Source organism: Acinonyx jubatus, chromosome X (assembly GCF_027475565.1).
Source record: "Acinonyx jubatus isolate Ajub_Pintada_27869175 chromosome X, VMU_Ajub_asm_v1.0, whole genome shotgun sequence".
NCBI classification, from domain to species: Eukaryota; Metazoa; Chordata; class Mammalia; order Carnivora; family Felidae; genus Acinonyx; species Acinonyx jubatus.
The window spans coordinates 17,217,940-17,244,506 of NC_069389.1; the positions used below are offsets into that span (position 1 = coordinate 17,217,940).

The 26,567-nt window shown below is 36.7% G+C and overlaps 1 protein-coding gene across 5 annotated transcripts in view; it reads right to left on the minus strand.

Annotated features, from left to right (window-relative positions):
• LOC113597689 (uncharacterized) overlaps positions 1-26,567 on the minus strand; it is a 385,156-nt gene that overhangs the window by 352,928 nt on the left and 5,661 nt on the right. For 3 of the 5 annotated variants that reach the window (XR_008290045.1, XR_008290044.1, XR_008290043.1), the window contains exon 2: positions 23,512-23,601. The gene's annotated coding sequence lies outside the window, so the exon portion shown is untranslated. Of the gene's footprint in view, positions 1-20,267; positions 23,602-26,567 lie in introns of those variants that run through there. The other 2 variants (XR_008290042.1, XM_053202159.1) reach the window with 1 other exon arrangement.

Below are 26,567 nucleotides of genomic sequence, written 5' to 3' on the forward strand. Positions count from 1 at the left end.
CTGTTAGTGAGAGAAGAATAGTGTTGACTAGCCTTGCTTAGTACCATATCATTCAGTCTCTGTGCTACTGGGTGAATTTGAAAGTTCAGTTCTTCACTGGCTTTACTGATAAGAGAGGTAGGTGGAAAGTGCAGTGCTTACTAACCCTGACTTTTACCAACTTATTCAGTCTCACTGATCCCAGATAGGGTAGGGGCTCAGCTTTCCACTGAGCTCTGTGACGTGGAGGAGGTGGTAAACCCTAGTAGTGACAAGCCCCACACCCTGCCACCTCATTAAGCCTCAGGACTGCTAAGTATGACTAGATGATCAGCTCACCTCTGAACCACACTGAAACTAGCCTGTTGGGGAAATGTGAGCACTGCCTGCTCTGCCAGGTGGTAGATGGAAGATTCTCTCTCTACTCAGCCCCACCAATAGAATGCTGGTAGGAGAATTAGAGCACCACTCACTTCCACCAGGCAGGGGATGGAAGATCAACTGCCCAAGTGGGCCAATCATTACTGTCTCTACAAGAAAATCATGTAACTGCTCCCTGTTTCAAATTCCCACTCAGCTTGTTGACACCACCTAGTGGAGAAATCAGAGTGCCACTTGCACCAAGTGGAATACCACTGAAACCACGGGGGACGAAGCGCACTTTTTCTCTTACTGTTTCTCTGGTATAGAGGGGGTATTGCCCAAAAGGTCTTCTGTTCTTAGGCCATCCTTTTTCTGTACCTTTGGCTAGAGCATAAGAAATGGCTTTTCTTAAATGTTTTGTTTTGTTTTATTTTGTTTTGTTTTGTTTTGTTTTGTCTTTGCCTGTTTGGGGAGGTAACAAGGAAACCCAGGGAACTCACCACTGTGTCTTCCCTCAAGTTACAACGTACCTAAGCCATCACCCTTCTTCTTTCTACCTTTCAGTGTCTCTGTGATTGTACTATATCCATGTTTTTAGGTTTAAGAGGGAAGAACCAGAAAGAATGGAGCTACATTATCTTGCTAGAACAAGAAGTCTCCCAAAAAGCTATTTTAAGAAGACAATGTTTTCTGTTTGTACCTTACTAGAATTTTTTTTATTTAAAAAAATTTTTTAATGTATATTTATTTTTGAGAGAGAGAGAGAAAGAGCGTGAGCGGGGGAGGGGCAGAGAGAGAGGGAGACACAGAATCTGAAGCAGGCTCCAGGCTCCGAGCTGTCAGCACAGAGCCCAATGCAGGGCTTGAACTCATAAACTGTGAGATCATGACCTGAGCCAAAGTCGGATGCCTAACTGACTGAGCCACACAGGCACCCCTAGAATTTTTTTTAAACAGGGAATCAATATTTAATTTTACCAAATTCTTTTTATATATTTAGAGGTTAATATGTGTTTCGACCTCTGATTTACTAATTAAGGTTAGGATGGATATTTAGAAAAACTACGCATGATGGCATGAACTTTTTTTCTATGAAGGAGGTAAGATGGTATACTGACAACTAATTTTTAAAATCTAAAAATGGATTTTAAGATTCACCACTTTTGTAGAGAACTTGATGTAAGTACTAAAGGCTTTAATATTTGATGTTTTTAAGATAAAAAATTGATGGCTAGAAAGTGCTAAAGAATCTATTGAAGCTAGAGTCTACCAGTGAAGCTGGAAACCTCCCAAACAGAAGTATGTACAAGTTAACTGGGAGCCATTTTAATGGCTATATGTGCAGTATATTAGTATGAGAGCAGCTGCTCAGCCAAGTGTCTCCCAAAATTTGTTTCAGTTAACATCAGCATGCTCTTCCTCCATATCTCATCTGACAACTGCTTAAAGCTTTCTTTATTTCACAATGTTTCAGAAATATATAAAAATTATGATAGAGGTGACACTCAAACATTAATTGGTTCCTATCAAAAGTCGATCCTAATTTCTTGTATGTACAAAATTACAAAATAGAATTTCATTATTGAATATAAGTTATATACCACAAACAGATTGATATTGATCAGCTAGATAGAGTAAATTAAAACACAAATATATGACCTTAAAATCATGCATTAAATAACTAAAATTAAACACAACGTACAAAACCTTGAGGCATAATATTTCCTCTCAGGGATATTTCAGAAACAAAAAGAAATGGACTACACATCCACATCCCAATATGGACAAACCTCAAAAACATTATACTGAATAAAAGACAAGACACAAAAAAATGCATAATGTATAATTTCACTTTTATGAAATTCTAGAATGGACAAAACTAACTTATGATGATAGAAATCAGATCATGGTTATTCTGAGGGACATTCACTGAGATAGGCATAAAACAACTTTCTATGGTTAGGAGAATGTTCTGGGTCTTAATGATAGTATAGGTTATATAAATTTATGCATTTGTCAAAACTGAACAGTACACACATACTATTTAGCTAATGTATTTAATTGTACTTCAATAAAAAGCAAAGTCAAGATCTATATATAAGACTAAAAGACTTAGAAGGTGTACTGGCTTCATAAGTTTTCTCCTCCTCTCTGTAAAATAAAAGCCTTAAATGTTGCAGGGCAAAGAAGAAAGGAAAATTTGAAGAGCAAAAACAAGACAGCCAGGTGTAGTGGAGGACTGTGTCCTTGCCTCTAAGTGCTAAAAAGAATCCTGCCTTAAGTGTGAATATTTGAGAGAATATAAAGAATACTTGTGTAGGGGTGCCTGGGTGGTTCAGTTGGTTAAGCACCTGATTCTTGATTTCAGGTCAGGTTATGTTCACGATTTTGATATTGATCCCTGCTTCCAGCTCTTGCTGACAGCACAGAGCCGGCTTGGGATTCTTTCTCTCCCTCTCTCTCTGCCCCTCCCCTGGTCACACATGCACTTGCTCTCTCTCCTTGCTCTTTCATATATTGTTTAAGCTTCCTTCCAGCTTTACATCCACCTTGGAGAGGAGGAGAAGGTGAAACTTGTGAACTTCCTTAAGAAAAATAACAACAGTAACCAATTTAACCTCCTTTGACCAAATAAAACTTTCTCAGACATAATTTTTCTGTTACTAGATAAAATTTTCTGGGAACTTCATTTAGAGGTTACATTTAGTTATATAAATAGTAAAGCTTCCCTATTCATATGTATGTTAAACTTACAGAAAATTTGCAAAAGTAGTACAGAGAACTCCTTCATATCCTTTATCCATCAACTTACTTCCCCTATCATTACCATTTTATATAACCATAGTTTGATTATCACAAACAGGAAATTAACATTGGTACAATATTATTAACTAAAGACTTTACCCAAAATTCACCAATTTTTCCACTAAAGTCTTTTTTTCTGTTCCAGGATCCTATCCAGGATCCCAAACTGCTATCACAACTGAGTTTGCAGCCTGAGAAATATATACCCATTATATAACCACAGATATTCTTCATTTCTCCAATACCTTTTTTTTTAATATATGAAATTTATTGTCAAATTGGTTTCCATACAACACCCAGTGCTCACCCCAAAAGGTGCCCTCCTCAATGCCCATCACCCACCCTCTCCTCCCTCCCACCCCCCATCAACCCTCAGTTTGTTCTCAGTTTTTAACAGTCTCTTATGCTTTGGCTCTCCCCCACTCTAACCTCTTTTTTTTTTCCTTCCCCTCCCCCATGGGTTTCTGTTAAGTTTCTCAGGATGCACATAAGAGTGAAACCATATGTTATCTGTCTTTCTCTGTATGGCTTATTTCACTTAGCATCACACTCTCCAGTTACATCCACGTTGCTACAAAAGGCCATATTTCATTTTTTCTCACTGCCACGTAGTATTCCATTGTGTATATAAACCACAATTTCTTTATCCATTCATCAGTTGATGGACATTTAGGCTCTTTCCATAATTTGGCTATTGTTGAGAGTGCTGCTATAAACATTGGGGTACAAGTGCCCCTATGCATCAGTACTCCTGTATCCCTTGGATAAATTCCTAGCAGTGCTATTGCTGGGTCATAGGGTAGGTCTATTTTTAATTTTCTGAGGAACCTCCACACTGCTTTCCAGAGCGGCTGCACCAATTTGCATTCCCATCAACAGTGCAAGAGGGTTCCCGTTTCTCCACATCCTCTCCAGCATCTAGAGTCTCCTGATTTGTTCATTTTGGCCACTCTGACTGGCGTGAGGTGATTTCTGAGTGTGGTTTTGATTTGTATTTCCCTGATAAGGAGCGACGTTGAACATCTTTTCATGTGCCTGTTGGCCATCCGGATGTCTTCTTTAGAGAAGTGTCTATTCATGTTTTCTGCCCATTTCTTCACTGGGTTATTTGTTTTTTTGGGTGTGGAGTTTGGTGAGCTCTTTATAGATTTTGGAGACTAGCCCTTTGTCCGATATGTCATTTGCAAATATCTTTTCCCATTCTGTTGGTTGCCTTTTAGTTTTGTTGGTTGTTTCCTTTGCTGTGTAGAAGCTTTTTATCTTCATAAGGTCCCAGTAATTCACTTTTGCTTTTAATTCCCTTGCCTTTGGGGATGTGTCGAGTAAGAGATTGCTATGGCTGAGGTCAGAGAGGTCTTTTCCTGCTTTCTCTTCTAAGGTTTTGATGGTTTCCTGTCTCACATTCAGGTCCTTTATCCATTTTGAGTTTATTTTTGTGAATGGTGTGACAAAGTGGTCTAGTTTCAACCTTCTGCATGTTGCTGTCCAGTTCTCCCAGCACCATTTGTTAAAGAGACTGTCTTTTTTCCATTGGATATTCTTTCCTGCTTTGTCAAAGATGAGTTGGCCATACGTTTGTGGGTCTAGTTCTGGGGTTTCTATTCTATTCCATTGGTCTATGTGTCTGTTTTTGTGCCAATACCATGCTGTCTTGATGATGACAGCTTTGTAGAGGAGGCTAAAGTCTGGGATTGTGATGCCTCCTGCTTTGGTCTTCTTCAAAATTACTTTGGCTATTCGGGGCCTTTTGTGGTTCCATATGAATTTTAGGATTGCTTGTTCTAGTTTTGAGAAGAATGCTGGTGCAATTTTGATTGGGATTGCATTGAATGTGTAGATAGCTTTGGGTAGTATTGACATTTTGACAATATTTATTCTTCCAATCCATGAGCAGGGAATGTCTTTCCATTTCTTTAAATCTTCTTCAATTACCTTCATTAGTTTTCTATAGTTTTCAGCATACAGATCTTTTACATCTTTGGTTAGGTTTATTCCTAGGTATTTTATGCTTCTTGGTGCAATTGTGAATGGGATCAGTTTCTTTATTTCTTTCTGTTGCTTCATTGTTAGTGTATAAGAATGCAACTGATTTCTGTACATTGATTTTGTATCCTGCAACTTTGCTGAATTCATGTATCAGTTCTAGCAGACTTTTGGTGGAGTCTATCGGATTTTCGATGTATAATATCATGTCATCTGCAAAAAGCGAAAGCTTGACTTCATCTTTGCCAATTTTGATGCCTTTGATTTCCTTTTGTTGTCTGATTGCTGATGCTAGAACTTCCAGCACTATGTTAAACAACAGTGGTGAGAGTGGGCATCCCTGTTGTGTTCCTGATCTCAGGGAAAAAGCTCTCAGTTTTTCCCTGTTGAGGATGATGTTAGCTGTGGGCTATTAATAAATGGCTTTTATGATCTTTAAGTATGTTCCTTCTATCCCGACTTTCTCGAGGATTTTTATTAAGAAAGTGTGCTGGATTTTGTCAAAGGCCTTTTCTGCATCGATTGACAGGATCATATGGTTCTTCTCTTTTTTTTTTGTTAATGTGATGTATCACGTTGATTGATTTGCGAATGTTGAACCAGCCCTGCATCCCAGGAATGAATCCCACTTGGTCATGGTGAATAATTCTTTTTATATGCCGTTGAATTCGATTTGCTAGTATCTTATTGAGAATTTTTGCATCCATATTCATCAGGGATATTGGCCTGTAGTTCTCTTTTTTTACTGGGTCTCTGTCTGGTTTAGGAATCAAAGTAATACTGGCTTCATAGAATGACTCTGGAAGTTTTCCTTCCCTTTCTATTTCTTGGAATAGCTTGAGAAGGATAGGTATTATCTCTGCTTTAAACGTCTGGTAGAACTCCCCTGGGAAGCCATCTGGTCCTGGACTCTTATTTGTTGGGAGATTTTTGATAACCGATTCAATTTCTTTGCTGGTTATGGGTCTGTTCAAGCTTTCTATTTCCTCCTGATTGAGTTTTGGAAGCGTGTGGGTGTTTAGGAATTTGTCCATTTCTTCCAGGTTGTCCAGTTTGTTGGCATATAATTTTTCATAGTATTCCCTGATAATTGTTTGTATCTCTGAGGGATTGGTTGTAATAATTCCATTTTCATTCATGATTTTATCTATTTGGGTCATCTCCCTTTTCTTTTTGAGAAGCCTGGCTAGAGGTTTGTCAATTTTGTTTATTTTTTCAAAACACCAACTCTTGGTTTCGTTGATCTGCTCTACAGTTTTTTTAGATTCTATACTGTTTATTTCTGCTCTGATCTTTATTATTTCTCTTCTTCTGCTGGGTTTAGTCTGCTTTTGCTGTCTGCTTCTATTTCCTTTAGGTGTGCTGTTAGATTTTGTATTTGGGATTTTTCTTCTTTCTTGAGATAGGCCTGGATTGCAATGTATTTTCCTCTCAGGACTGCCTTCGCTGCGTCCCAAAGCATTTGGATTGTTGTATTTTCATTTTCGTTTGTTTCCATATATTTTTTAATTTCTTCTCTAATTGCCTGGTTGACCCACTCATTTATTAGTAGGGTGTTCTTTAACCTCCATGCTTTTCTCCAATATCTTTAAACGGAACTGAAAATTTTGGCCAACTATCATAAACACTCTCACTGATTATATACGTACAAATACCTCAAGTCTTTATATGATAACTATATGGGAGGGAGCAGCTTGCATGGTGATTTCTGTTTCAATGAGCCCATGCATATGGTTTGATTGTGCAAACAACTTTCTAGGAGGCTTGCTTTCTACTTCAATGATTCTTATTTGTTCTGGAAAATCTTTTTTTTTAGTTGTTTTAAACATTTATTTTATTTTTTTTATTTTTGAGAGACAGAGAGAGACTGAGCACTAGTGGGGGAGGGGCAGAGAGAGAGGGAGGCAGAGAATCCTAAGCAGGCTCCAGGCTCTGAGCTGTCATGTCAGCATAGAGCCTGACACAGGGCCCGAATTCACAAACTCTGAGATCATGACCTGAGCTGAAGTCGGATGCTTAACTGACTAAGCCACCCAGGTGCCCCACATTCTGGAAAAATCTTTTATGTATCTCTATAGGTACTTAAAAATTTTTCTGGAATGACGATGCTATGAGAGCAAGATTTTCTTCTGAAATAATCAAACCTTTTGCTCATGATGCTGATGTGTCTGTACATTAACTCTCAGTTATCTTGAACAGCAAAATGTTTTGGCCACATTTTTTGCCTGGATTTGAGGCATGCAAATTCACTGCATTTAATCACAAATCTATGCTACCAGAAGTGTCTTTACCTGATAAAGCAGCCCATCCCAATTCAAATGATCACTAATGATATTGGTACTCCTCCCAAATTACTTGATGGTAGAGCTTAGCTGCTATCTATATCTGAGGAAATCTTTAGATATTGGTGAATAGGGAAACAATAGGTTTTGATTACTCATTTGGGAAAACAAAGGTCATTAAAGCAGAATAATCAAAGTCAAATTGTCATAAATGTCTTTGCTTGAGAATATTTTTATAATCAGTTTACAGGAAAATTTTTACATAAGTTCTACTCACCTTAAGTTTTTTATTTTCTCTACCAATCTTGATAGATTTCTTCAAAAGCCTTCACTGTAGGAAATATCTAAGGTGATGAAGGGTAGCAAAATATGCCACCTCAAAATATGCTGCTTGGTATATTGATTATTTTTAACCTAAAGTGATTAAAGAGGAAAATGCAGGGAAAGCTTTTCTCTGAACTCCCCTAAATTCCTATGAAGATAAATCCTCCAAAAGGAACTCAATTGTCAAATCCCCTCCCCAGAAGTTTTATCAACCTGATAGGACCGACTCATCATAGGAGAAAAAACTAGAAGTCCACACTACACTCATGCAAACTCTGTCACAAATGATCATACCTCTCAATTATTCTCTTAAGGGCCTACCTTCCCTAAAAATCATTTAGTCGCCCCTAAGAAGCCTATGACCTGCCTCCTCTTTCCCTATTAAGATAGTATTTAGTCCTGAATCCTAAAGCTACCTCTTTTATTAATTTGCCTTTGGTTATAGGGGTCTCAGCTAAGAGCTCAGAAGGGTAGAGGGAAAATTATTTTTCCTCCCCTACAGTGATAATCGCAGCTATATTAAATCTGCAGAAACCAACTTGTAAGAAGCATAACTAAAGTGTTACCAAATGATTTAATTTCTTAATTCAAAGTGAATGCAAAACACAATTGTATAAATGGCAGGTATCAGTTGGAGTCATCTTTGTCAAATGGATACAAGAAATCTTTGTATGAATATTTGCTTTAGTTTGCTTATTCTGTGATTTACCAAAACAGATAAATTAGTGTTAAAAGATTTTCTATTTTTATATGGCTGCTGAACCAAACTTTGGTAAGATTCCATTAGAACCCAAGTATCTTTTTAATACTAAAAATCAGGTACACTGCATGTTATTAGAATAATTTTGATTACACTAAACAGTTTTTGAAAGAGAATTAATGCCTTTCTATTTGTTACATATTTATGTTTCAATGAACAAAGAAAAATTGGGTAATCAATACTATATTAAAAAGCCATGATAAAAGAGAAACATACTGCATATCAGAAAACAATATCCCTTCCCCCAAAACAAGATCACAATGGGTACCTCATATAATTTCTGAATAGTATTTTTTAAACTAAATATTGGTTTTCATTAATTCCATCATCTTTATAACCTATCTTTCCCTACTAACTACAACTTCATATTCCTGTTCAGGAATATATTTTGTATGTGATCAGTCTTTCTTTTTCCATGAGATTATGCATACCAGAAGCTGTGCCATTAAGGAAGTGAATTTCTACATTTTCTAAGCATGGCACAATATTTTTCTGAGAAAATTGCTTACAATAATTCTCTGACTTCTGTCTCCCCATGCCATGTGAGGATTCTGACAATGCTCTGTAGGAACTATAGGTACCTAGGTTGAAATGGGGAAGACTGAACCACAGTTTACTTTCAATCAGCCTGAAGAAAGTATATTTACATATATGGAAAACAAAAGCAAGGTATACCCTTTTAAGACAATTTTGTTTTATGCTGGTATACATTTGAATATATTCACATTGAATCAGTACTTCAGTAATTCAAACATTTTCCTTTCCACTCTCTTCCTTTCTCTTCAAATCTTTACTCATAATCCTGACAAAAGAAATAGTTTACAGGAGGTGATCAATTATTTACCTTCCTATATATCCACACAGGATAAAATACATAATAACTGAATAATTTATATGTCTCATTTTAAACAAACATAAATTTACTTGATTATTTTGTGCTTTACCTTAAACTTCCATAGAGTAGTATCTTAAACCAAACATGTAGATTTAAGATACCTAAAATTCTACGGAATAATATCTTAAAACAAACTTGTAGATTTAAGATAAAATAACATAGGGGGAGGAGCCAAGACAGAGGAACAGCATGGAAGTTTTGTGTGTGTCTTGTGTCCATGAAATACAGCCAGACCAACACTACACCATCCTACACACCTAGAAAACTGATCTGAGGATAACACAACAATCTGCACAACCTGAACCACAGAATTCAGCATTTATGTGGCGCAGAGAGGTGAACTGGGGGAGAGAGAAGCCAGTGGAGGGCAGGGAGATGCTTTGGTGTGCAGAGAGAGGACCAAGACTGGTGGGGGGAAAATACAGGAAAAGGGGGAGAACCCTATCCATGGGGAGAACCGGTTCCCCTGCTGGGAGGACACCTGGTAGAGGCTGTGTGGATCCCCCAAAGGCAAGGCACCAGTGGACCCAGGAGAACAACCACATTTGCTGGTGCTGAAACAAGGTAGCTAAGGGTGAAGCCTGGTACCAGATGTGTGTTGTGATTTTCCATAATCCCTGAAACACTGCTGGTACATGATCACGTGAACTTTTTCTGGGGCAGGCTGGCACCAGACCACAGTCTCTGGGCATTGGCAGCAGCATGGTCCCACAAAAGTTCTTGGGTATGGCCGGCCATTGCTTGGTGAGACCCTCCCGCAGAGATGAAGAACGGGTCAAAGCCGCAGTCCCTTGGAGGTAAGGGGTCAGGAGAAACAGCTGCATCTGAGACAAAACTCAGGAGGGAATTGATGCCTGGGGATTGGTCACCGACTGTGTGGAAGTGGGGATGGGACAAAAGCCTAAGACAAAGGATGGGTGTGCGATTGCTGATCAGGGAGAACAGAATTCCAATACTAGAGACTGGGTAGCTGGGTGACGCCATTTTCTCCCCGCGCAAGCACATACGCACCTAAAGCACCACAACAATCCACCGCAATAAACTAAGCAGCGCCATCCAGTGGAGAATGGAGCCATTACACTAAGCCCTGCCAAAATGGGCCAACCTCGCTCTTAAGGAACACAAGGCTTTCTGCCTACCTAGTTTACGGACTATAAAGTGCTTCACAGTTTGATTTCTAGGGGAAAATGAAGTAACTTCAGTCGTATTTCAGTGTGTTAACTGGTCCATCTATTAAATTTTCTTTCTTTTTTTTTCTTTTTTCTCTTTCGTTTTTTTTTCAGTATAGAAAGAGGAAAAAAACATTTTTGTTTTCAATTGTCATTAAAAATATTTTTCTTTAAATTTTTTCTACTATATTTTTTACTTTTGTGTAAATTTTTTCAAATTCTATTTTACTTCCATCATTTCATTTGGGTCTCCTTCAGTGTATTAATTTTTCAAATTGGCAAACGATTTCCTTTTTTTATTCTTTCTCATTTTTTTTCTCTAATCTATAAGCCTCTTTCAACACCCAGACCAAAAAACACCTAGGATCTAGCATCATTTATTCGATTTTGTGTGCATGTGGGTGTTTAATTTTTTAATTTTAATATTTTTTAATTTTAAATTTTTTACCTCATTAATACCTTTTCTCCCTTCAAAAAGACGAAACAAAGGAATTCACTTCAACAGAAACAGCAGGAAGAAATGACAGCCAGGGACTTAAACAACACAGATATAAGCAAGATGTCTGAACCAGAATTTAGAATCACAATAATAAGAATACTAGCCAGAGTTAAAAATAGACTAGAATCCCTTTCTGCAGAAATAAAAGAAGCAAAAGCTAGTCAGGATGAAATAAAAAATGCTATAACTGAGCTGCAATCTCTATGGATGCCACAGTGGCAAGGATGGATGAGGCAGAACAGAGAATCAGCAATATAAAAGACAAACTTATGGAGAGTAATGAAGCAGAAAAAAGATGGAGATTAAGGCAAAGAGCACAATTTAAGAATTAGAGAAATCAGTGACTCATTAAAAAGGAACAACATCAGAATCATAGGGGTCCCTGAAAAGGAACAGAGAGAAATAAGGGTAGAAGGGTTATGTGAGCAAATCATACCAGAAAACTTTCCTAACCTGGAGAAAGACAAAGACATTAAAATTCAGGAATTACAGAGGACTCCCATTAATACAACAAAAACCGACCATCAACAAGACATATCATAGTCAAATTCACAAAATACTCAGGCAAGGAGAGAATCATGAAAGCAGCAAGGGAAAAAAAGGTCCTTAACCTACAAGGGAAGACAGATCAGGTTTGCAGCAGACCTATCCACAGAAACTTGGCAGGCCAGAAAGGAGTGGCAGGATATAGTCAATGTGCTGAATCAGAAAAATATGCAGCCAAGAATTCTTTATCCAGCAAGGCTGTCATTCAAAATAGAAGGAGAGATAAAAAGTTTCCTAGATAAACACAAATTAAAGGAGTTTGTGACCACTAAACCAGCCCTGCAAGAAATTTTAAGAGGGACTCTCTGAGGGGAGAAGAGATGAATGCATCAATGAATGAATGAATGAATACATAAATAAATAAATAACAAAAGCAACAAAGGCTAGAAAGAACCAGAACACCACCAGAAACTCCAACTCTACAAGCAACATAATAACATAACGGCATATCTTTCAGTATTCACTCTAAACTTCAATGGGCTAAATGCTCCAATCAAAAGACAAAGGGTAACAGAATAGATAAGAAAACAAGATCCATCTATATGCTGTTTACAAGAGATGCACTTTAGACCTAAAGACACCTTCAAGTTGAAAGTAAGGCGATGGAGAACCATCTATCATGCTTATGATCAACAAAAAAGAGCCAGAGTAGCCATTCTTATAACAGACAATCTAGACTTTAAAATAAAGACTGTATTAAGAGATGCAGAAGGGCATTATATCATAAATAAGGAATCTATCCACCAAGAAGACGTAACAATTGTAAACATTTATGTGCCAAATGTGGAAACAACAAATATATAAATCAATTAATCACAAACATAAAGAACCTCATTGATAGTAATATCATAATAGTAGTAGACTTCAACACCCCACTCACAGCAATGGACAGATCATCTAATCAAAAAATCAACAAGGAAACAATGGCTTTGAATGACACACTGGACCAGAAGGACTTAACAGATATATTCAGAACATTTCATCCTAAAGCAGCAGAATATACATCCTTCTCCAGTGCACATGGAACATTCTCCAGAACAGACCACATACTGGGACACAAATCAGCCTTCAACAAGTACAAAAAGATCAAGATCATACCGTGCACATTTTCAGACCACAATGCTATGAAACTCGAAATCAACCACAAGAAAAAATTTGGAAAGATAGCAAATACTTAGAGACTAATGAACATCCTACTAAAGAATGAATTGGCTAACCAAGAAATTAAAGAGGGAATTAAAAAGTACATGGAAGCCAATCAAAATGATAACACCACAGCCCAAAACCTTTGGGATGCAGAAAAGGCGGTCATAAGAGGGGAGTCTATAGCAATCAGGCCTTCTTAAAGAAGGAAGAAAGGTCTCAGATACACAACCTAACCTTACACCTTAAACAGCTGGAAAAAGAACAGCAACTAAAACCCCAAACTAGCAGAAGACAGGTAATAATAAAGATTAGAGCAGAAACTAATGCTATCGAAACCAAAAAATAAAAAACAAAAAAAAACAAAACAGAACAGATCAATGAAACCAGAAGCTGGTTCTTTGAAAGAATTAACAAAAATGATAAATCACCAGGCAGTTTGATCAAAAAGAAAAAGGAAAGCACCCAAATAAATAAAATCAAGAATGAAAGAGGAAAGATCACAACCAACACAGCAGAAATAAAATCAATAATAAAGGAATATTATGAGCAATTGTATGCCAATAAAATGGGCAATCTGGAAGAAATGGACAAATTTCTAGAAACATATATACTACCAAAACTGAAACAGGAAGAAATAGAAAATTTGAACAGACCATAAACAGTAAAGAAATCGAATTAGTAATCAAAAATCTGCCAAAAAACAAGAGTCCAGTGCCAGATGGCTTTCCAGGGGAATTCTACCAAATATTTAAGGAAGAGTTAACACCTATTCTCTTGAAGCTGTTCCAAAAAAATAGAAATGGAAGGAAAACTTCCAAACTCTTTCTATGAAACCAGCATTACCTTGATTCCAATCCAGAGACCTCACTATAAAGGAGAACTATAGACCAATTTCCCCGATGAACATGGATGCAAAATTCCTCAGTAAGATATTAGCCAACCAGATCCAACAATACATTAAAAAAATTATTCACCACGACCAAGTGGGATTTATACCTGGGATGCAGGCCTGGTTCAGTATCTGCAAAACAATCAATGTGATTCATCACATCAATAAAAGAAAGGACAAGAGCCATATGATCCTCTCAATAGATGCAGACAAAGTATTTGACAAAATGTAGCATCCTTTCCTGATAAAAACCCTCAAGAAAGTAGGGTCAGAAGGAGGATACCTCGAGATCATAAGAGCCATATTTGAACAACTCAACGCTAATACCATCCTCAATGGGGAAAAACTGAGAGCTTTCCCCCTAAGGTCAGGAACAAGACAGGGATGTCCACTCTCACCACTGTTACTCAACATAGTATTGGAAGTCTTAGCCTCTGCAATCAGAACACAAAGAAATAAAAGGCATCCAAATCGGCCAGGAGGAAGTCAAACATTAACTCTCTGCAGATGACATGATACACTATATGGAAAACTCAAAAGATTCCACCAAAAAAACTGCTAGAACAGATTCATGAATTCAGCAAAGTTGCAGGATATAAAATCAATGCACAGAAATCGGCTGCATTCCTATATGCCAACAATGAAGCGACAGAAAAGAAATCAAGGAATCGATCCCATTTACAATTGCACCAAAAACCATAAAATACCTAGGGATAAATCTAACCAAAGAGGTGAAAAATCTATACACAGAAAACTATAGAAAGCCTATGAAAGAAATTGAAGAAGACACAAAAAAATGGAAAAAGATTCCATGCTCCTGGATAGGAAGAACAAATATTGTTAAAATGTCGATACTACCCAAAGCAATCCACATATTCAATGCAATACTTATCAAAATAACACCAGCACTCTTCACAGAGCTAAAACAAATAATCCTAAAAATTGTACGTAACCAGAAAAGACCCCGACCCCGAATAGCCAAAACAATCTTGAAAAAGATAACCAAGGCAGGAGGCATCATAGTCCCTGACTTCAAGCTATACGAAAGCTGTAATCATCAAGACAGTCTGGTACTGGCACAAAAACAGACACTCCAATCAATGGAACAGAATAGAGAACCCAGAAATGGACCCACAAATGTATGGCCAACTAATCTTTGACAAAGCAGGAAAGAATATCCAATGGAATAAAGACAGTCTCTTCAGCAAGCGGTGCTGGGAAAACAGGATAGCAACATGCAGAAAAATGAACCTGGACCACTTTCTTACACCATACACAAAAATAACCTCAAAATGGATGAAAGACCTAAATGTAAGACAGGAAGCCATCAACATCCTCAAGGAGAAAACAGGCAAAAACCTCTTTGTTCTTGCCTGCAGCAACTTCTTAATACATCTCCGGAGGCAAGGGAAACAAAAGCAAAAATGAACTATTGGGACCTCACCAAAATAAAAAGCTTCTGCACAGCCAAGGAAACACTCAGCAAAACTAAAAGGCCACCAACAGAATGGAAGAAGATATTTGCAAACAATATATCAGATAAAGGACTAGTATCCAAAGTCTATAAAGAACTTATCAAACTCAACACCCAAAAAACAAATAATCCAGCGAAGAAAATGGCAATAGACATGAATAGACACTTCTCCAAAGAAGACATCCAGATGGCCAGCTGACACATGAAAGAATGCTCAACATCACTCATCATCAGGGAAATACAAATCAAAACCACACTGAGATACCACCTCACACCTCTCGGAATAGCTAACATTAACAACTCAGGCAACAACAGATGTTGGCAAGGATGCAAAGAAAGAGGATCTCTTTTGCACTGCTGGTGGGAACGCAAGCTGGTGCAGCCACTCTAGAAAACAGTACGGAGGTTCCTCAAAAAATTAAAAATAGAACTACCCTATGACCCAGCAGTTGCACTACTAGGTATTTATCCAAGGGATACAGGTGTGCTGTTTCTAAGGGACACATGCACCCCAATGTTTATAGCAACACTATCCACAATAGCCAAAATATGCAATGAGCCCAAATGTCCATTGAGGGATGAATGGATAAAGAAAATGTGGTACATAAACACAATGGAGTATTACTTGGCAATCAAAAAGAATGAAATCTTGCCATTTACAACTATGTGGATGGAAGTAGAGGGTATTATGCTAAGCGAAATTAGTCACAGAAAGACAAATATCATATGATGTCACTCATATGAGGACTTTAAGACACAGAACAGATGAGCATAAGGGAAGGGAAGCAAAAATAATTTAAAAACAGGGAGGGGGACAAAACATAAGAGACTCTTAAATATGGAGAACAAACAGAGGGTTATTAGAGGGGTTGTGGAAGGGGAGACAGGCTAAATGGGTAAGGGGCATTACGGAATCTACTCCTGAAATCACTGTTGCATAATATGCTAACTAATTTGGATGTAAATTAAAAAATAAATATTTTTTAAAAAGATAAAATAACATAGGAACTTATATGGAAACATTAGTAAAATGTAGATAAACATATTCCTTTAAGAAACATAACCAAAGAAGTATAACCTATTAGTGTTAAGCCTTGTTATCTTTTGGATGCTAATACAACTCAAAACATTTTGGGAACTTTTAAAAAATTGCCTTCAGTAATTTTATGTGGCATGCTTCTAAAAATGTCCATTTTATAGCTATTTATTTCTTCTTCCTTAACCAAAAATAGTATTAGCTAAGTGCAGCATCAAGTTTACTGGGCAGACATGGTTTCACATAAATTTTGATTAGTAAAGTTATCCTTAAAGAAAAAAAAAGGTTGCCAATTTTGAAGATATTTAGAAGACTGTGCTATGAATTCTATGCAACCTGAAAAAATATTAGCTTATATTTGTGTAGTTTATAGTGATTTTGAATATATTTTCTCATTTGAGCCTTATGATAATTCTGAGAGACGGGAATACCCATTTTGCAGATAAAAATACTGAAGGTTAGTAGAGTTATATGATTTGCCCAACATTACAGAGCATTGACCTTGAAGTTTACACAGGAGGTCCAACTCTTCTCACTCCTAATTTAGCTCTCTTTCTAAATGCATCATATTGCTTTGCAATTCTACATATCCTGGGAAGCTTATGACTATTCTCATAATTTTATATGAAATTTATTCTACTATAAGTTGTAATAACATAATTATGCAGCTGCTCTGAGATAATTTTGATGAGAACATATACTTCAATAAAAATTAATGTTTGCTACTGAAAACATACTTAACTTTGCCTTTGAATTCACATATTCAGATTAATACCTAAGCAGATGTAAAACCTCAAATTGTCATTTCCAAATTTCTGGACATCTGGTACTATAAAAGTCATTGTATTAGAATAACCAATCCTTGATACCAATTTAAAATCTGGACACATTTAAAGGACAATAAACTATAGTTCACTCTTTCTCTTAATGGTCATAATCTACCATGAAATAAACCAAAAACTAAGATTCCTTTGTAGAATATAAAAGTAGCCATTCACCAATGGAAAAAGGCTTGGTAATTATACTGTCATATAGGACTTCTGCTAAAAGTTATTTGCTTGGGAAACAAGAAAGTGCTGTCAGAATCTCATTATCAATTGATTCCAGTTTCTTCTATCACATTCCAAATCCCATGAAAATTGTGTTAACTTATAATAATGACATGGGAAAAAGTTTACCTGCTATAACTAAAAAGATGTGCTGCTTCAGTCAAGCTCAGAAATAATATATTGTTCTAAATATAAGGTTTCTGACTTAGAAGACATATGGTGAATCTTCATGAAGTCAGGGAGAGAGGACGAGTTCTCATGAAATATGCTCCATTAGAATTGCCAGGGGGACAGACTGTACTTTACTACTAACAAACGTCCCTTTTTAATGTGGTTGTCCCCATATTTTCTTATTACATACACAATTCCTTTACTTTTTCCCTGTGAATATGTGAAATGCTTTCTATTTTGAATTCCCAGAATTTATGTTTCTATTTACTTATTAAAACTCAAAAGGTTGTATACCCCATTGCATACAAAAGTAGAATTAAAAAAAACATGCTGGAAAGGAGATAACAATTCTGTCCCCAGGGATGGAGAGTGGCTGATTTAGAAAAGGCTCCAAAGAGGAAGTTACATTTCAATAGGGTCTAGATGGGTGAGAAGTGTACTTGAAGAAGAGATGATAAGACACACAAGACTATTTTTTGATGTGGCTAAAACAAAGTGTTCTAGGAAATGACCAGAAAAACTAAATTGGCTATAAACTATTTCAACCACCATGCATGGAATTTCAGTCTTTATGCTCTAGTCAGTCACAGTACACACTTCTGGTTTTATTTAAATATTTTTTAAATGCTTGCTACAATAATACATGCAGGAGATTTAACAATCAAGTAGGATAGAAGGATTTAAATGAGAAAGCCATAGTACTTTGCCCCACTCTCCTGTATTCCTATTTTAACTCATTTAAGCTGTTGTTACTATTAATAGATTTGCTAATTTAGGACATTATCCATGGACTTTCTTCCAGGGCAAAACAGGATTTAACTAATCTATACCATACCTATACTGCTCATCCATTCCCTCCAATATGATTATTTTCAGCTCGTGTGTTGCTTACCATTGTAACTTTAAAGAATATATTTACATGTTTATTTTCTTTACCATCTAATATATAAAATATCCCATCACTCTTTCCCATGTAAGATGAATAAACCAGCACCTCTACTTTTCTCCTTTAGTTTTTTTTCCCTCCTTGACATCTACTTTATCTGATATTAATATAGCCACCCCTGCATTTTTTTAAATTAACATTTGTTGAAAATACCTTTTTCCATCCTTTTACTTTTCAACCTGCCTGTATTGTTATCTTTGGAGTTTCTGATAGCATATAGTTGGGTTATGTTTTTTAAATCACTCCACATATCTTTTAATTGGTGTACTTAGACCATTTATATTTAAGGTAATTATTTTGTTGGAACTTAAGTTTGTCATTTTATTTTTTTTTCTGTTTGTTCTCTCTGTTTTTCATTTGTTCTTTTTCCTATATTCCAGTGGGTTACTTGAATATTTTTTAGAAATTCATTTTATCAATAGTGTTTTAAAGCATATATCTTTTTTTTTAATTTTTTTTCATGTTTATTTATTCTTGAGGGAGAGACACAGAGTGTGAGTGAGGGAGGGGCAGAGAGCGAGGGAGACACAGAATCCGAAGCAGGCTCCAGGCTCTGAGCTGTCAGCACAGAGCCCCATGCGGGGCTCGAACCCACGGATCATGAGATCATGACCTGAGCTGAAGTTGGACGTTTAACTGCCTGAGCCACCCAGGCGCCCCTTAAGGGTATATCTTGTAAAACTTTTTAGTGGTTGCTCTAGGTATTATATATACATAACTTATTACAGCATACTAGTATCATCATTTTACCAGTTAAACTGAAGTTTAAAAACCTTACCTCTCTTTGTATGACTTCACTCTCTTTCATTTATACTATAATAATCATATATATATACATATATCCTATACACACATTGAGAACTATATTAGACAGTGTAATAATTTTTGCTTCAACCATCAGCCATAATTTAAAAAACAAGAGAAGAAGGAAAGTTTATATTATATTGTATTTACCCATATTTTTGCTTACTGTGTTCTTTCTTCCATCTGGATGTTCCTTCTTTTATCATTTCCTTTCTGTTTAGAGAACTTCCTTTAGTCCTTCTTTTAGGGTGGACTTGCTGGCAAAATTTCTTGTCTTTCATTTGAAGATGTGTTGATTTATCCTTCATTCTTAAAGGATATTTTTGCTGAATACAGAATTCTGAATTTTGGGTTGATGGCTCTTTCAGGATATGAAAAATGTAACATTTCTTTCTGGACTTTACAGCTTCCTCCTTTTTTTGCCTTTTCTAAGAATTTTTTTATTGTGATAAAATAGACATAATGAAATTTACCATTTAACCATTTTTAAGTGTAAAATTCAGTGGCATTAAGTACCTTCACAATGTTGTATAACCATCACCACTACCCCTAACACATCCATTAAAAAATCGACCCCTCATACTACCCTCCCCCAGCACCTAGTAACCACTATTCTACTTCCTGTCTATAAATTTGCCTATTTTAGGTACCTCAAATAGGTGGAATCATAATAGCAATCCTTTTGTGTCTGGCTTATTTCACTTAGCATAGTGTTTTCAAGGTTCATCCAAGTTACAGCATGTGTCAGAACTCTAGTCCATTTTTCAAAATATTCTTTTAATTTTTTTAATTTTTAAATGTTTATTTATATTTAAGAGAGAGGGAGAGACAGAGCGTAAATAGCAGAGGGTCAGAGAGAGAAGGAGACAGAATCCTAAGTTGGCTCCAGACTCAGAGCTATCAGCACAGAGCCCAACACGGGGCTCAAACTCATGAACAGCAAACAGCATGATTGTGACCTGAGCCGAAGTTGTATGCTTAACCGACTGAGCCACCCAGGCGCCCCTAAAATATTTTTTTTAATTTTCATTTTTTTAGAAAGAGAGAGAGAGAGAGCAGGAGAGAGGGGCAGAGGGAGAGAGGCAAAATCTCAAGCAGGCTCCGTGCTGAGGCCCGTGCGGGGCTCAATCCTACAACCTCAGGATCAATCCCACAACCTGGGGATCAAGACCTGAGCCGAAATCAAGAGTCAGACACTAACCAACTGAGCCACCCAAGCACCCCAGAACTCCAATCATTTTTAAGGTTGAATAACATTCCATTGTATGTATATGCCATATTTTGTTTATATATTCATCTGTTGATGAACATTTGGGTTGTTTCTCCCTTTTAACTATTGTGACTAATTTTTCTATGAACATTGGTATACAAATATCCGATTGAGTCTCTGCTTTAAATTCGTTTGGGTATACACCTAGAAGTAGAATTGCTAAATCATATGACAATTCTATTTTTAATATTTTGAGGAAATGCCAAACCATTTTCCACAGTGGCTGTACCATTTCATATTTGCATCAACAATGCATAAGAGTTTTAATTTCTCCACATCTTCACCAATTCTTTTTTTTTTTCGTAGTAGCTCACCTAATGAGTGTAAAGTGGTATCTAATTGTGGTTTTCATGTACATTTCCTTAATAATTAATGATGGTGAGAATTTGTTCACTTTTTTAGATGGGTTATTTTTGTTTGTTTGTTTTTAACTTGTAAGAGTTCTTTTTATATTCTGGATATTTCATTTTTATTTTTTAAGATTTTATTTTTAAGATTTTATATTTTAAGATTTTATTTTTTAATCTCCACAACCAACATGGGGCTTGGACTCACAACTTCAAGATCAAGAGTTCTACCAACCAAGCCAGCTAGGTGCCCTTGGATATTAATTCCTGATCAGATACGTGATTTGTAAACATTTTTCCCATTCTGTAGGTTGTCTTCTCACTATTTTTATAATGTCCTTTAGTGCACAAAAGTTCTTAATTTATCTATTTTTTCTTTCATTGCCTGTGCTTTTGTTGTCAGACTTAAAAAAATCACTGCCAAATTCAATGTCGTGGTGATTGTCTCCAGTGTTTTCTTCTAGGAGTTTTATAGTTTCAGCTCTTACACTTATATCTTTGATGTATTTTGTGTTAGTTTTTATATATGGTATAAGGTAAGTATCCATATTCATTTTCTTGCATGTGAATTTCTGGGGTTTTTGTTGTTGTTGCTGTTGTTTTTTAATGTTTCTGTGGGGAACAAGAACTTGGAGCTTCCAGGTAGCCATTTGGCTGACATCCTTCTGGATCCTATGGTTTCCGATAAGAAATCAGCTATTAAATCATTTTCCCCCTATGAGTAAAGTACTGTTTCTGTCTGGCTGATTTTTTTCTTTGCCTTTAGTTTTCAGGAATTTGACCATGGCATGTCTTGGTGTGGGTTTGTTTGGGTATCCCGTTTGGAATTCATTCAGCCTCTTGAATTTATAGGTTTATGTCTTTTGTTATATTTGGAAAGTTTTTAGCCATTATTTCTTTGAGTCCTTTTTCAACCCTGCCTTCTTTCCCTTCTCCTACAGGACTTCAATGACATGAATTCTGGATCTATTATTTTTGTACCACAAGTCCCTGAGGCTCTATTCTTTTTTTAAAATCTATATCCTCTTTGTTGTTCAGATTTGGTAATTTTTTTAATGTTTATTTTTAAGAAAGAAAGTACGGATGCACATGCACAAGCAGGGGAAGGACGGGGGGGTGGGGCAGAGGATCCCAGGAAGGTTCTGTGCTGACAGCATAGAGTCTGACACGGGGCTTAAAGTCTTGAACTTGAGATCATGCCTTGAGCCAAAGTGGAATGCTTAACCAACTGAGCCACCCAGGTGCCCCTAGATTTGGTAATATCTATTATTTCAAAAAGAGAAGAAAGAAAACCAGCAATGGAACTCATATCCAAGGAATGACATGCTGGTGAGTTCTCTGGGTTTTTACATTTTTGCTCATATATTACAGAGCCGAATAACGCAGCGCCCTGGAAACCTGGAAGGTGCAAACAAAAAAATCTCAAGAAGAGCCTGCTCTCTAGCTAAGTGACCAGGAAAGGGGCAGCCTATCAAAGTAGAAAACATTGAAATAATAACCACTCTGCTCCAGCCAAATACAACAGAAAAGATCTGTGACCCTACTCCCACCTATGCCAGCAAAGGCAAAGTAGGGAGCCTACACTTCTACTTTGCTAGGATGTAGCATAGCACTCCAGTGCCCCTGCCATGGTGGTATCAGACAAGGCCAAGTGGGAACTGGAACACTCATCCTTGCCAGGCAGTAATGATCCCCCTTTTACTTCTTTCAAAGTCTTATGTTTGTTTTATACATAATGTCCAGGGGTTTTAGTTGTATTTAGTGGGAATAATAGGGAAAGGTACCTCTACTTGATCCTTCTGGAAAAAGAGGTCCCCCTCAATTTACAAATATAAATCAGACCATGTTTCTGACCTGCTTACAAGTCTTAATGTCTTTTTACTGCACTACAAACTAGTTACCACACACTTACAAGATCCTGTTTTCTCCAACCCCATCCTATTTCTCTAGCCTCCTTTATGCCTTTGCTCATTCACTATGTTTCAGCCACAGTAATTTCCTTTCTGTTCCTCAATCACCTCAAATTCTTTATTGCCACCTGGACTTCACACATGATTTTACTTCCCCCTTGAATGAGCTATTTCTGATCTTTGCCTGCTTATATTATTACATCTTAAAACTGTGCCTAAGAAGTCACCTAGTCAGAAAAGTCTTCTCTGATCACCTTTAGGAGTTTTCTCTCTTCCTCATCTCAATAATTCTCTATCACTATACCTTGTACATTTCATATCAGTACTTTCATAATTTGCATTTTGTCTACTTGTATATTGTATATTTCTCACTATGTTACAACTATGTTGTAACTCTTTAGGGTCATTAGCCATATCCATTATATTCACTAGTTTATCCACAAAGCTTAGCCTATTGTACAATGTACAAATTACATTGCCATCTTATAATCTAGAAAGATGCTTATTTATTCATTTGGTATGAATTCATATTTCCATATTATGGAATATACTCAAAATACTTTTGTATGTCTCTGTCATTTTGCTTACTATATTTATCAAAAATATATACTGATATGCTTTGGTTTATAGGATTTGAGGACAGCAACCATATTTTACTCATTTTTGTAATAATGCTTAGCACAAAATATATACAGAGTAGATGCTCTTGATGAAAAATCAATAAATGGTACCTTGCATTGTGCTACAGAGTATTTCAAACAGTGCTGAAGAGAAACTAAGGAAATATTTTCATTAATTAGATCACCAAAATCACTAAATTGCCTTTCAAAATCAAGAAAATGTCAAAAGTAGTGACAAACTTACGTCTCTCTCTCCTTCAGGATACAGTTCCTGGTCAGTGAAAATAAGTCATTTGTTCCACTTGGTATGAGCATCTTTAATATGCCAATTTTCCTAGAAGTAAATAAGACCCATTTCAGGAAAACAAAGACAAAAATCCATGGAGAAAGAAAGCAATCTTTCTTTCCCACTCGCCACCTTTATGCCTCTGTAGTCTGTCAATTATTAGACAAGGATTAAACAATTTGTCTCCTACCTTAAGTACTTTTTGCATTTAAAAAATATGATCTATAGGGATGTACCATTTACCTTATAAACAGGACCTATGAACTTATCTAGCACCAGTTTTGCCAGTTCACATTTTCCACTAGAAAATAAGACTGATAAGGAAAATGGACCTTTTTCCTCCTTTCAGAGGAAAATGGACCTAACATCTTGAATATGAAGGAATTCCCTAAAATCTAGGTGTTTTATAAAAAAATAATGTCAAACCTCAGAAGAAAGTGTTTAGATCACGGTTTTGTTTTTATCATGCAACAGTAATAGAGTTTTTTAAATTAATTATGGGGTTAACTTAGGGAACTCAAATAATTAGGGAAAATGCAGTCTTTCCCAATTTGAAATCAAGTTGCTGCTGCTGCTGCTGCTACTTTACTAGGCCAGGGCTGGACTGCCCTACTTTATTCAGACAGAGGTTCAGCAGAGCTCACTTTTTTGGGGAGCACTTATGGACTTCCTAGATCAGATCTGTGCCAAATGGTCAAGCAGTACCTGAGCAACAGAATGGTGGCAGCTGCTAGGCTGGCTTATCACACTTCCATAGATTCACTGGGTAAGGTGAAAACAACCCCACATGGATTTAGAAAATGTATTATTTACACAGACAGCAATGCAAGATCAGCATGTCTCAACTCCAAATGTCCCTAGTCTCAGGATGATACCAAACCAGAGGGGCCAGAGGATACAAGTGATGCATTGCTCTGTCATCAAGGAGCCAACTCTAGGCTATAGCTGAACAGTTCTTTAGTCTGAACTGTTTATACCTGAAGCTGATGCCTCACTGGAACCAGGGTGGCAAATGAGAAATGGACTTGGGATAGCTCTGCACAAGACTCTGTTGCCACGTTCCAAGGAAGATCACAGGGCATTTTGCCAAGAAATGTGTCTTACTGAGGTTGAGTCTTGCCTACATGGCCTATGTAGAGATGTGCAAGATCGCCACAATGCCATGGCAAACATGTTCTACAATCTGATGAGGAGAGGAATTCAAACCTCGCCTAGTTTAAAAGATGCTATCATTCTATAAGTGGCAAAAATATAATCAGGTAAGAGTAGAGATCATCATTAGTGTCTGGAATTTCATCAGAAAAGAGAAATGTAAGTGGTGGTGGTAAATTGAAGGATCATTAGCATTCATCGTGGAGCCATCTGAATTAGATATACACATAGGTGGCTATGAGGAAGAAGAAAAATTGACTCAAGAAAAAGTTAATGCCCTATATACCAACACTCCCCATTTTGACATCCAGTCCTTTTGCAGATCTTAATAAGGCAATGAAGGATATCCAAACTAACAAAACCATCAGATTTTTCTCAGTTCTTACTGGAACAACATCATTTTTGCACTTCCCACAGCTTTCCATGCCTTTCTACCTGAAATTCTCTTCTCACTGGGCTATCATGACATTCAATTCTCTTGGTTCTTCTTATAATTCACTTATTTTCTTTTTCTTCTATGGGCTTCCTCCAGGGGCATCTCACACTCTTCCTGTCTCATTCATATTCTTGTTTTAGTAGTGACTCTCAAATCTTTATATTCAGCCCAAACTGAGTTTCACATTCATATATGTGAATGCAGAAAATGCCCACTGGAAATCCCTTCTTGTCTGTCCATAGGAATCTCATGTTTAGAATGTCCGATACAAAACTAATTTCTCAGATTACTTCTGCCTCCCAAATCTGCTGCTTCTATTTTAAGTAGAGAAGGAATAATTTATTCAGTCACCCAGTCTAGAATCCTGGGTATCATTCTTGATATTGCTCTTTTCCTAACCTCTCATTTCTAATCAATCACCAAGTTCTGAATATTTATTAAATCCATCCCTTTCTGTCCATACCCACCTCTACTATTCTATTGCTGACCCAAGACATCTATTCACTGGTCTATTGCCACATCCTCCACATTGACCTCCCTCCTCAGTATTGTCCCTCTCAAATCTATGCTCTCCATAGCTGGCAGTCAATATAAAACATAAGTATATAAATACGAGCACTTCATTGCTTAAAATTCTTAAATGGCTCTATCTTTTTAGGTTATATTTTAGTTTGAGTTTCTTCCCCTGATCTGCTGGTGTTTTACCTCTCCCAGTCCATCTACTGTCACCTCTTTTCAAATTTAGGCTTCCAGGTATCTCTACATAGTGCTCTGTAACTTTGCTCATACTGTCCTGCCTATAAGGTCTTTTCTGCATTATTGTTTGGCTGTTATCCTTTAAGACTTACAATAGTCATTATCTCCTCTATAAAGTCTTCCTCCAAGGAGTTACATAGTCCTCAGCACATAGTACTGGGCACATCTATCATTGCACTTATCACATTATCCTATTGAATTAACTGTGAATGTTTCCGTTCCCCTACCAGTCTCTGAGTATATTGGGTTATCTTTGCATGCGCAAAATCAAACTAATATTTCTGATCAAAAGATACAACTTGGGCCAGCACACTGGTAGTGTTTAAACAATTTTTGTTGAATACTTTTATATGCTCTTAATTAATGGCTGCAAAGTACACTAGAAACTTCCCTGATGGGCTAGGGCTTCGTTTAAAAAAAAAAAAAAAAACCTAGGTTTCCTAATCTAGGTGGGCTTTGGGATTTTTATTAGACTATGATTAGTATATCAGGGAATACCTAGAAAGAATCCTTAAAAAACACTATTGGGATAACCTGAACTCAAGCCATTTTCTCCTTACCTAGAGATGACTGCTGTGAATCTTGGTCTGCAAAGGACAAGGCTTGATTTAATAGTTTACCCTAGTGGCAGAGCAGCAAAGAAAGAATTTTACTAATTTAATTATAGTCT